Below are 12,446 nucleotides of genomic sequence, written 5' to 3'. Positions count from 1 at the left end.
AATAATTGATGGAAAAGCAAAAAACTGGGGATGCTGGAAATTAAAAATACCTGGAAAAACTCAGCAAGTCTGACAGCATCTGCGGAGAGGAACACAGTTAACATTTCGAGTCCGTATGATTCTTCAGCAGAACTAAGGAAAAATAGAAAAGAGGTGAAATATAAGCTGGTTTGGGGGGGGGAGAGGAGGGAGAGACGACAAGTAGAGCTGGATAGAGGGCCAGTGATAGGTGGAGATAACCAAAAGATGTCATAGAGAAAAAGGACAAAGAGTTGTTGAAGGTGGGTGATATTGTCTAAGGAATGTGCTAATAGGTGACATTAAGGGTAGAAAGCAGGACGAGCAAGGCACAGATAGCCCTAGTGGGGGTGGGGTGGGGGGAAGGGAATCGAAATAGACTAAAAGGTAGAGATAAAACAATGGATGGAAATACATTTAAAATTAAAGGAAATAGGTGGGAAAAGAAAAATCCATATAAATTATTGGGAAAAAGGGGGATCGGAAAGGGGGTGGGGATGGAGGAGAGAGTTCATGATCTAAAATTGTTGAACTCAATATTCAGTCTGGAAGGCTGTAAAGTGCCTAGTCGGAAGATGAGGTGCTGTTCCTCCAGTTTGCGTTGAGCTTCACTGGAACAATGTAGCAGGCCAAGGATGCACATGTGGGCGTGAGAGCAGGGTGGAGTGTTGAAATGGCAAGCGACAGAGATCTGCAAAGCGGTCACCCAGTCTGCATTTGGTCTCTCCAATGTAGAGCATGGGAGCAACGAATGCAGCAGACTAAATTGAGGGAAGTGCACGTGAAATGCTGCTTCACTTGAAAGGAGTATTTGGGCCCTTGGACGGTGAGGAGAGGGGAAGTAAAGGGGCAGGTGTTGCACCTTCTGCGGTTGCATGGGAAGGTGCCGTGGGAGGAGGTTGAGGTTTAGGGGGTGATGGAAAACCTCGGTTAAGGAAGAAGTGCCTTTTAAGGGTGGTTTTCCACCCATGGTGGTTGACAGGCCCTCAACCGTGTCCGGTCCATCTCCCGCGCATCCGCCCTCACACCTTCCTCTCCCTCCCAGAACCATGATAGGGTCTCCCTTGTCCTCACTTATCACCCTACTAGCCTCCGCATTCAAAGGATCATCCTCCGTCATTTCTGCCAACTCCAGCATGATGCCACCACCAAACACATCTTCTCTTCATCCCCCTCGGCGGCATTCCACAGTGATCGTTCCCTCCGGGACACCCTGGTCCACTCCTCCGTCACCACCTACACCTCAACCCCCTCCCACGGCACCTTCCCACATAACCGCTTTGCAGAACACCTTCAGTGTGTCCGCAAGCATGACCCAGACCTCCCTGTCGCTTGCCATTTCAACACTCCACCCTGCTCTCATGCCCACATGTCCATCCTTGATCTGCTGCATTATTCCAGTGAAGCTCAAGGCAAACTGGAGGAACAGCACCTCATCTTCCGACTAGGCACTTTACAGCCTTCCGGACTGAATATTGAGTTCAACAATTTTAGATCATGAACTCTCTCCGCCATTCCCAAACCCTTTTCCGATCCCCCTTTTTTCCAATAATTTATATAGATTTTTCTTTTCCCACCTATTTCCATTATTTTTAAATGTATTTCCATCCATTGTTTTATCTCTACCTTTTAGCCTATTTCGATCCCTTCCCCCCACACCCACCACCCCCACTAGGGCTAACTGTACCTTGCTTGTCCTGCTTTCTAACCTTAATGTCACCTATTAGCACATTCCTTAGATAATATCACCACCTTCAACACCTCTGTCCTTTTTGTCTATGACATCTTTTGGCTATGTCCACCTATCACTGGCCCTCTATCCAGCTCTACTTGTCCCACACGCCTTAAACCAGCTTATATTTCACCTCTTTTCTATTTTACCTTAGTTCTGTTGAAGAGTCATACGGATTCGACACGTTAACTGTGTTCCTCTCTGCAGATGCTGTCAGACCTGCTGAGTTTTTTCAATAATTGATGTGTTATCCAAAGAGCTAGTACCAAAGATAAGCTTTCAGGGTTTATTAATAAGGGTCTATCTTCAGTGATCATCTTCTAGAATTTTGCTCTTTCTAGTGTACGATTATTTAATTTGTAATCATGTGTAGTTGTGCAATTCTATTCCGTTCTGACAAACTGCAGGCTTGCAATTTCTTAGCATTTTAATAATCATCTATTCAAGTAATTTGCTTGAGCACTAACCAAAATTCTGCAATTGTACTTAAGTAATAGAGATATGAAATTGATTCTTACATTGATATGGTATAACCTGGTTTAGACCAATGGGCAAAATTACCATTGTAGTTTATTGAGCAAACTTTTATGGCTTAAAAATGGACATTGGGCTAAATAAAATGAGCTATAATCTTGATGGTTCTTATAATGTCTTTTCATGATAATTGATGAATGTTTTCTGTGTTCAGCAGCAGGTGGTCAGAATCCTACTTTCATATTTTTTTAATTGTAGATATAAAATTCATTCTTGAATGCATGGGCCTTGGGCAGAAAACAAACAAGATCAGTCAGCCTGACAAAATAGTAATTTCTCTAGATTTTTCAGCAGCCTAAAGGTTAAGATATAAAAGAACAAAAACAATTGACTCCAAATAAGAAATAAATCTAATTCAACATGAATGGTAGGATAAATAACCTGTTTGAGAAAGATGACCATTTCTAAACAAGTACTTGGCACATGTCCCTGAACATGTGGCACCAATGCACACAATCACTTAACTCATTCAGCAGTAGATTAAATTCTACCCAAAGAAATGCACTCAACTCTTCACAGCGTACACTTGAAACTTAGCAAGTTCCCCTAACTGACAGAATAGCACACGATGCCTCTAACATTAGACGATAGATCTATAGAAGCTTAGGACACAAAGGAAGATTATTTGATGCCTTGTGTCTTTGCAGTAGCAATTACAGGCGACCATACTTCCTAAATTTTTTTCCATGGTCCCTGGATCCCCCTTTGCATCCAACATTTATGCATTTTCTCCTAAAGAGGCACTGACTTTTGCTCAAATATTCACCATGCAAGTGTATTCCATACTGTAGCAGCCCTCTACATTAAGAAGCTCTCCTTGCTCAGTGACAGTTTTAAATTGATGACCTCTGGCCACACTCCTCCTCCTCCTCTCTCTCTCTCTCTCTCTCTCTCTTCCCCCCCACCCAAGCAGGGAAAATCAACTTTCCTATATATCATTACAAAATCTTTCATAATTCTAAAAAAATCTCAATTTCATTGGAAATAGGCTCATGAAAGGTCAAAATATATAATTTTCTTAAAAAAAACAACTTTCCCTTCCCTCACTTTTTACCTGATTAGGCCAAGTAGAAAATTCAAGTTCTATTCCACCACCCTAGCACAGAATATTATTGCATCACAGGGATGTCTCAGGTACTTGCAACATGACAATCTGTGTGACACTTGTTCAATGAGTAACTTTCTCAGTGTCTAACCGCTATAAATATATTTAAAGCAATAATTTAAAGCAATAGTTTAAAGCAAGCGAACATCTTTGTTTCTATCTAAGTAACCAGTCCAAATTTTTTGATATGTTTGATCTATATTTGAGACCTTTAAAGTACTATCTAATTATAGTCTATATTTGGTTTGGTTTGCAACCAGGTTTTACTATGACTCTTTCTTTGTGTTAATCACATTTTTCATTGATGTAGTTCACTAAGACTAACAATTGCAATTACACTACTACAATTCCTGGATTTTAAGGACAGTGAGGGAATTTCAGTCAAGATTTAGATGATGGGTTTGGAAAAAAAACTAACAGCTGGATCACTTTCATCTTCAGCCTCTTCTCTGAAATTTATTTCTGCCTCCCAGCTATTGTCAACGGTAACTAGGGTAAAAATGTTCTTTAACTTAATTTTTCTTGATTTATCATTTCATTTGATTCAAGGTGGTCAAGTGAATTTGAAGGTACTGTTGATTAATCTTCAGTTATTTATTGGGCTCATAACTATAGCAGCATTGTGCTTTAATTTTCAAATGAAAGGACGTTTTATTAGTGGTGGTGAATTTTTCATAGGGATATTTTCTGAGGCACCCATTCCCACTTTTTTTCTATGTGGTCTCCATAGTAGAAATTAATTGATAAAGAGATTGAGTTATTTCCATTAAGAGTCCCAATCTGCACAAAATCTGCTCTTACTCTATAACTGTCTACTTGGAGTTAAGCAAACAACAGTGAAAGTTTTCTGTTGATCTGCTTTTGCTTGCTACCCTGGAGAGGTGCTACTCCAAGAAGGTAGAACTGAGACTGGCAACTTACCACAAGTAATTGTGGCCATAACCCTGTGCATTCGGCCTCTTTGATATATTACAAGAGGCTTCTACTATTAAGCATGTGGCTATAGAACCTGTTATTATGGAATTAATATCACTATTACAATTGTTATAGAACCTGTGTAATATGACACCATGCACCCCACCCCCCTCCTCCCGGTTGTAGTAAAATGTAAACAATCACTTGATTTTATTTGGGATTTTCTTAGTAATTTAAGACATTTCTTTGAAGACAAACTTGCAAATCTGAGAATCCAGTCATTGATGTTCATTAAGTCACTTCCAGTTCAAATCTCGTGTTAACGTCACTAAAATTTTACCTGCTCTGTATTTCTGAAATTTGTCTCCAGCAAAAACCTGTGAACTTAGAAATTTAGAATTTTCCACCTTCAAGGTTGGATGTCCCACTGAACCTGAAATCTGAGATTATCATTGCTTATAACCATAAATTTGCCACTTGTAATCTAATAATTTTGAAAAGGAGCTGAACAATTTTTTAGTTTAGTTCTGTGTATACATGCTGCATGGGTTGTTGCTAAATCTTATGTAGGTTGCAATGTTGGGTTTTGCTTTTTTTTTGTTTAAATGGAACGTGGGTGGTATCCAGGTGGGAAGTTCACTCAAGCAAACCAGAATTTCCCATTAAGTATTTTGTTCTTTTAAAAATCCCTTTATTTGCATATTTAATGGAAATGGTGTGCTGCCTTATGGATATTCCAGCATGCTGTTGTACCTTTTTGGAACATCCTTGCAGCTCTGCTTCTGTTTTCCATCAAATTCTGCTTAATCTCCAGTGGTGCACAGACAAATAGTAGTATATGTTACTACTTTTTTTAAAAAAAAACTTTTTCCCACAAAGTTCAAAAGCTAATAGCCTGTATTACTTGAATGTATAAGTGTGCAGAGTTGAAGACTGTACTTCAGTTATGGAGTTAACGAACATAAATGGCTAGATGTTTTGCTGATTTTAGAATGCTTATGTAAGTCTAAATTAGCTTTGTAATTTCATATGTAGTATAATGTTTATTGTACAACATGGAACTAGCAGATCTTCTGTGGAATTGTTGTTAGCCAACCAGAGAATATGTTTTGTACTAGCGGGTTGTTGCACTGTATGCCACTCTAAATATTATCAGAGGCACTGATTTATGGTGACTGCGGATCAAATTGCATTTTTGTGGCATGGTTTTGAGTTTTTTAATTGGCTTTTATGGATTAAATTTCTGACTGGTAATTCTCATGAAAATAGAGTCAGGCACTTCACTCACAAAATATATAATAACCAAAGCACCTGCATGCATGTTCCTTTTCCCACGTATTTTTTACTTCCATTTAATGCCAGAGGTGCATGGCAGCATGGTATAGAATATGTATCTCATGTCACTGGCAGGCATCTGTAGGACTATTCCCTTAGTGCTGCCAAATTTTAGTACTGCCCTTGGCACTGTTAAACTATTTATTATGATACCCTCAGCACTGCTAAATACCAAGTTCCATACTTTAACCTGATACACCTTCCATACCATCCTCTCCTAAAAAGGAGATAAAAATAAAAATCTGTAACCTCGACCTGAAACATCCTCCATTCTACCACTACCATCAAGCCGGGGGATCAACCCTGGTTCAATGAAGAGTGCAGGAGGGCATGCCAGGAACAGCACCAGGCATACCTAAAAATGAGGTGTGAACCTGGTGAAGTTACAATACAGGACTACTTCCATGCCAAATAGCGGAAGCAGCATGCGATAGACAGAGACAAGCGAAATAGGGAATGCCTGTCATTAGGAAATTGTTGGAATCTATTATTAAGGAAGTAGTAATGAGGCATTTGGAAAGTTGAAATGCAATCCATCAGAGTCAGCATGGTTTTATGAAGAGTAAATCATGTTTGACTAATTTGCTAGAGTTCTTTGAAGATGTGACAAGCAAAGTGGATAATGGGGATCCTGTAGATGTGACATATCTGGACTTCCAGAAGGCCTTTGATAAGGTGCCGTACAAAAGATTAATACACAAGATAAAGTCACAAGGAGTTAGGAGTAATATATTAGCTTGAATAGAGGACTGGCTAACCAACAGAAAGCAGGGTCGGGATAAGTGGGTCTTTTTCTGGATGGCAAGCTGTAACTCATGGGGTGCCACAGGGTTTGGTCCTTGGGCCCCAACCATTTACAATATATATTAATGACTTGGATTCAGGGATAGAAGGTACGATATCTAAATTTGCAGATGACACCAAAATAAGTGGAGAAAGTAAGTTGCAATGAAGAAATAAGAAATTTACAAATGGATATGGACAGGTTAGCTGAATGGGCCAAAATTTGGCAGATGGAGTTTAACGTGGATAAGTGAGATTATCCATTTTGGTCGGAAGAATAAAAAGGCGACTTATTATTTAAATGGAGAGAAACTTCAGAATGCTTCAGTGCAGAGGGATCTTGGTGTCCTTATGCATGAATCGTTGAAAGCTAGTATGCAGGTACAGCAGGTAATAAGCAAGGCAAATGGAATTTTGGCATTTATTACTAAAGGAATAGAGTATAAAAAAAGTGTTATTGCAACTGTACAAGGCATTGGTGAGACTGCACCTGGAGTACGGTGCACAGTTTTGGTCCCCTTACTTGAGGAAGGATGTAGTTGCACTGGAGGTGGTTAAGAGGAGGTTCACTAGATTGATTCCAGAGATGCAGGGCTTGTCTTATGAGGAGAGATTGAGCAGTTGAGGCCAATACTCGCAAGAGTTTAGAAGGATGAGAGGAGATCTAATTGAGGTCTATAAAATGCTAAAGGGGATAGACAAAGTAGACATGGAACAGATGTTTCCCCTTGTGGGGCATCCTAGAACGAAAGGCCATAGTTTTAGGCTAAGGGGTGGTAGATTTAAATCATAGATGAGGAGGAATAACTTTTCTCAAAGCTTCGTGAATCTGTGGAATTCACTACCTCAGTCCAGTGGATGCTGGGACACTGAATAAATTTAAGGAGGAGATAGATTTTTAATTAGTAACAGGTTGAAAGGTTATGGGTAGAGGGCGGGAAATTGGAGTTGAGGCCAAAATGAGATCAGCTATGATTGTAATGAATGGTGGGGCAGGCTCGAGGGGCTGAATTGCCTACTGCTCCATGTTCTTATGTATCCCACAACCAATGGATCAGATCTAAGCTCTGCAGTCCTGCTACATCTAGTCATCAATGTTGGTGGACCATTTAAGCAGCTAACTGGAGGAGGAGGTGGCTTCACAAATATCCCCATCCTCGATGATGGGCGAGTCCAGCACATCAGTGCACAATCTTCAGCCAGAAGTGCAGAGTGGATGATCCATTTCGGCCTCCTGAGGTCCCAAGCATCACAGATGCCAGTCTTCAGCCAATTCAATTCATTCCATGTGATATCAAGAAAGGGTTGAAGGCACAGGATACTGCAAAGCCTGTGTGCCCTGATAATGTTTGGCAATAGTACTGAAGATTTGTACTCCAGAACTAGCTGTGCCCTGAACCGAGTTGTTCCAGTACAGCCACAATACTGGCATCTACCTGGCAATGTGGAAAATTGCCGAGGAATACTGTGTACACGCAGCAGGATAAATCCAACTTGGCCAAATACCACCCCATCAGTCTGCTCCCTAACATCACCAAAGTGTCGACAGTGCTGTGAAGTGGCACTGTCTCAGCAATAACCTTCTCACTGACATTCAGTTTGGGTTCTGCCAGGGCCACTCCGTTTTGCCCTCAATACAACCTTGAACCAATTATGCATAAAAGAACTGAACTCTAGATGAAGTGAGAGTGACTACCCTTGACATCAAGGCAGCATTTGACTGAGTGTGTCACCAAGGAACCCTAGCAAAATTAAGTTAATGGGAATCGGTAAGTGGGGGAGCTATCCAGTGGTTGGAGTCATTCCTAGCACAAAGAAAGATAGGTGTGGTTGTTGGAGGTCAATCACCTGAGCCCTGAGACATCACTGCAGGAGTTCCTCAGGGTAGTGTCCAAGGCCCAACCATCTTCAGCTGTTTCATCAATGACCTTCCCTCCATCATAAGGTCAGTAGTGGGGATGTTTGCAGAGGATTGTGCACTGTTTAGCACTATTTGCGACTTGGAAAATTGAAGTGGTCCATGTCCATACGCAGCAAGACCTTGACAATCTGCAGGCTTGGGCTGACAAGTGGCAAGTAACATTTGCACCACAGAAGTGCTAGGCAACGACCATCTCTAACAAGAGAGAATCTAACCGTTTCCCCTTGACATTTAATGGCATTACCATTGTTGAATCCTCCACTATCAAAATCCTGGGGGGTTTCCATTGACCAGAAGCTGAACTGGATCAGCTATATAATACTGTGGCTATAAGAGCAGGTCAGAGGCTTGGAATTCTGCAGAAAATAACTCACCTCCTGACTCCCCAAAGCCTGCCCATCATCTACAAGTCACAAGTTAGGAGTGTGATGGAGTATTCTCTACTTGCCTGGATGAGTGCAGCTCCAACAATACTTGAGAAGCTCGACACCATGCAGGACAAATCAGCCCCCTTGACTGGAACCCATCCATCGCCTTAAGCATTCACTCCCTCTGCCATCAACGCACAGTGGCAGCACTGTGTACCTTCTACAAGATGCATGGCAGCAACTCAACCAAGGCCCCTTCAACAGCACCTTCCAAACCCATAAACTGTACCACCCTGAAGGACAAAAGCAGCAGATGCATGTGAACACCACTACCTGCAAGTTGACTTGGAACAATATCGCCATTCCTTTTCTGTTGCCGGGTCAAAATCCTGGAACCTCCTTCCTAATAGCACTGGGTGTTCCTACAATGCATGGACTGCAGTGGTTCAAGAAAGCAGCACACGACCACCTTTTTGAGGGCAGTTAAGGATGACAAATGCTGACCTAGCCGGTGACACCCACATCCCACGAATGAATAAGAGAAAGATATTAAGAGTGGTAAGGAAAATTTAGGTTAAACTCGTCTGTTTTTAAGGGGAAAGCCTTAAATGAGGAGAGAGGGATCAAGAGGCAGGCAGCAGATGCAAAGGAAGGGAATTCAGGAGCTTAGACTTAAGCTGAAGGTGCGGCTGCAATTGTGAGGCAAAAGTGGTGGGGGAAACACAAGTATATGGTTGGAGAAACACAGTATTGTGGAGTTGCCGAAGGCTAAAGAGAATCTTAGAAGGGCTTTTATGCTTGAGGCATTTGGGACTGTGGGCCAGTGTGGGTCAGCAAGGATGGGTGACTGAGAGTTGGTACAGGATAGGATATGGACAGCAAAGTTTTCAGAGCTGAGTCTGGCTGGGGCTATTGGAATAATGAAGCCTAAATGTGACGACAGGCATAGATGAACGTTCAGCAGCAGGTGAGCTGGAGCACGGTGAAGGCTGGTAATATTAAGGAGTTGGGATTGTCAGTATTTGAGCAATTTGGGTTGGAAGCAAAACTCTGAGTTGAAAAGGACACATATTGTGAAATGCCTGAAAAGTAGTGGGGAGGGGGCTGAAATCGGTGTTGAGGGTATGGAGTTGTGACGGGGGCTGATGATGATAACTTCAGTCTTTCCAAAGTTTCACTGGGAAATTGCTGTTCAGTCTTTTTTTTTGGACAAGCAGTTTGACGACAGAGCCACAGTGGATGGATTGAGAGAAGTGTTGCACAAGTGCATGTTGTCACCTTCTATGTATTGCCAATGTAACAGTCTGAATAGAGATGCTCAGCAAATTGGTTACCTAATCTGTAGAGGGGACCAAACTGTGTTACAGGAAATGGATGTAAACTGTGTTTCACATGGTGTTTGGGACACTAAACAATGCTGCTGGAGGAGCTATGTAGACAGATGATTGCACAGGAAGATGGTCGGGAAGAAAGCCTCGAAGAGTGACTAAGGCGCAATCTTGTTGTAGATGGAAGATGATGAACTGGTGCATGTGGAGGCTCCAGGTGTGGGTATAGAAGATAAGAGAAGGGAGGCTAAGAACAAGACTTGGGAAATTGGAAAGGCATGATCAAGAGTCCTGTTGAATGGTGGGAATCCATCAGCTGGAGAAAAAGGAGGATGTTTCATCAGCTATTAGGAAGAATGGAGCCTTGAAAGCAAAAGGGTTGGAGGTTATAGAAACCTGGCAAGGGTGGCAGTTCTTTCAGGATGTAGGGGGAGGAACAAGATTATTCCAGGTTGTTTGAGGAGTTGGTGGCCTTTCAATAGATGAGCATGCAAAGCCTATTGCAGAGATAGAAAGCTCCCAACAGGAGGAAAGAAGATCCGACATGGTGCACATAAAGGATGACACTATGGTGAATCAAATTCTCATGGTCAAGGCAAAAGCATGAAGAAGGCTGGCTGGGGACTTGAGTTGGAATGAAATCAACTTGTTCCCCATGTTGTAAAAAAGGAACGGTCACGGCTAGAACCATTTGAATTCCCATTGGAACAACATTTAACTGGAGGAAGTAAATGGAGCTGAGAGAAGTTCTCACTTTGAACAATCAAGTTCAGTCAGGTTTGAAGAGCAGGTTTGGCCTGCTGGTGCAAGGATCCCAAGGAAAGATCATGGTTTAGGCCTGTACACCTATAGTGAAAAGGAGACAGCTGGGCCCTTGCACTGTAAAATTGTTAGTCCTGGTTAAAATTGGAGTCTTAGACGTAGGTGGGTAGGAACTGAATGGGTTGGGGGCAGTGGGGGGGTGGAAGGATCAATGTACAGATGAGAGGAAATTAGATGAGTAGGCTGAAATAACTTTATCAGGGTTGTCCTGCTTCAGAAGAAGGTAGAAACGGTGGATGACCCTTGATCAAGTTCTGCTGTGTGGGGCAAGGAGGTTTTAAAAGAAAAAAATGTACTGTGAGGAACAATGGAGCTCAATGGTTTTTATAAGGGTCGGAAGATTTCTGTTAGAAAAGGGGTTGGAAATCAGAGAGAAAAGTTCCTCGTGTGCGTAGTTCAAACTTCTGTTACTCCAAATCTTGATTCCTGCACAGCACCGTCCTGCCTTCTGGGCACTTGAGGTGCTGCCAACCTTTGTTCAGACTCTTGCCCATGATACCGTGCTGAAATTTTCTCGTGGCTGGTGCCACCGCTGGAAATGCAGCTTGCAGTTTTCAGCTTAATGGCTCAGCTTTGGTGCAAAGAAAGGAACCGGTTAAATGAAAGTCTTGTGAAAGAGAGACACCAGTGCAGATGAACTATAGTGTGTCTTGCGCTGACTTTTATTATCAAATCACCAAGTCTTCAGAACTGCTGAGTGCAGCAAGAAGCCAACTTCCGTACCAGTTTAAGAAGGAAGAAACTGGAAAAAGACTTCGAACTACAGGGGGGTCAACCTGTTCTAAGGTAAGTGCAATACATTTGCAAACTGCAGTAATCTAGAGAAAACCTACAGGAATATGCCCAACTAGAATTGGCGAACATAGCATAAGACAAACTCAGTCATGGCGTGGTAATTGACAGCTTGATGTTAGGTAGTTGAGTTGTCATCTGGAGGAAGTTGTGAAGTCACCAGACAATTGGTGTTCGGCATCAGTGAGGCCAAGGTTCTTCCATTGTGTGACAACAATGCCCTCTATCAGCAAATTTGATCATGTCAGAGTTGGAACTTTTATTTTTAAAAGTTATATTGCAAAGTTGAAGTTGCTTCATAGTGATGCAAAATGAGCCTTATACTTGGCCTATTGGAAAATTCTTAGAGCTTCTTCAAATAATTTATACAGAGATCTACATGGTTAATCAGCAAACTATCTATGGAACACACTCCTCGGTGCACATTGCTCACATAATTTCTGTACACTGAAACAATGTATTTGAAAAGCTCCCTGGAGACATGTAGTGGCAGATATTTAAAACCAAAAAAGTTCAAATAAAGCTATTTGCTCACAAACATTTCATTGTCAGGAATGCTTAATGAGCACTGAAGCTGAGCTTTCATGATTTAATTTACATTATCTCTGTTCCTTTCAGTGCATTGCTGTCAATTTTCAAATTGTATTCTTTATAAGCTGTACTTCAAAAATTAGGATCTTTCTCACCTTTAATATTGAAACTTGGAAAAATGTATTGGGATCAAATGAATTATGATTTGTTTGTAGCTGAAACTTTTGACACAGTATAAGGTTTAAAATAAGTTCTTTTTTTC

The 12,446-nt window shown here is 41.6% G+C and overlaps 1 protein-coding gene across 11 annotated transcripts in view; it reads left to right on the top strand.

Moving 5' to 3' along the window:
• clec16a (C-type lectin domain containing 16A) overlaps positions 1-12,446 on the top strand; it is a 290,561-nt gene that overhangs the window by 82,018 nt on the left and 196,097 nt on the right. The window lies entirely within an intron of this gene.

The sequence above is a fragment of the Carcharodon carcharias genome, chromosome 15 (assembly GCF_017639515.1).
Source record: "Carcharodon carcharias isolate sCarCar2 chromosome 15, sCarCar2.pri, whole genome shotgun sequence".
In the NCBI taxonomy this organism is placed as follows: domain Eukaryota; kingdom Metazoa; phylum Chordata; class Chondrichthyes; order Lamniformes; family Lamnidae; genus Carcharodon; species Carcharodon carcharias.
Note: the sequence above shows the minus strand (reverse complement) of the source record. Positions and strands in the feature narration are given on the sequence as shown.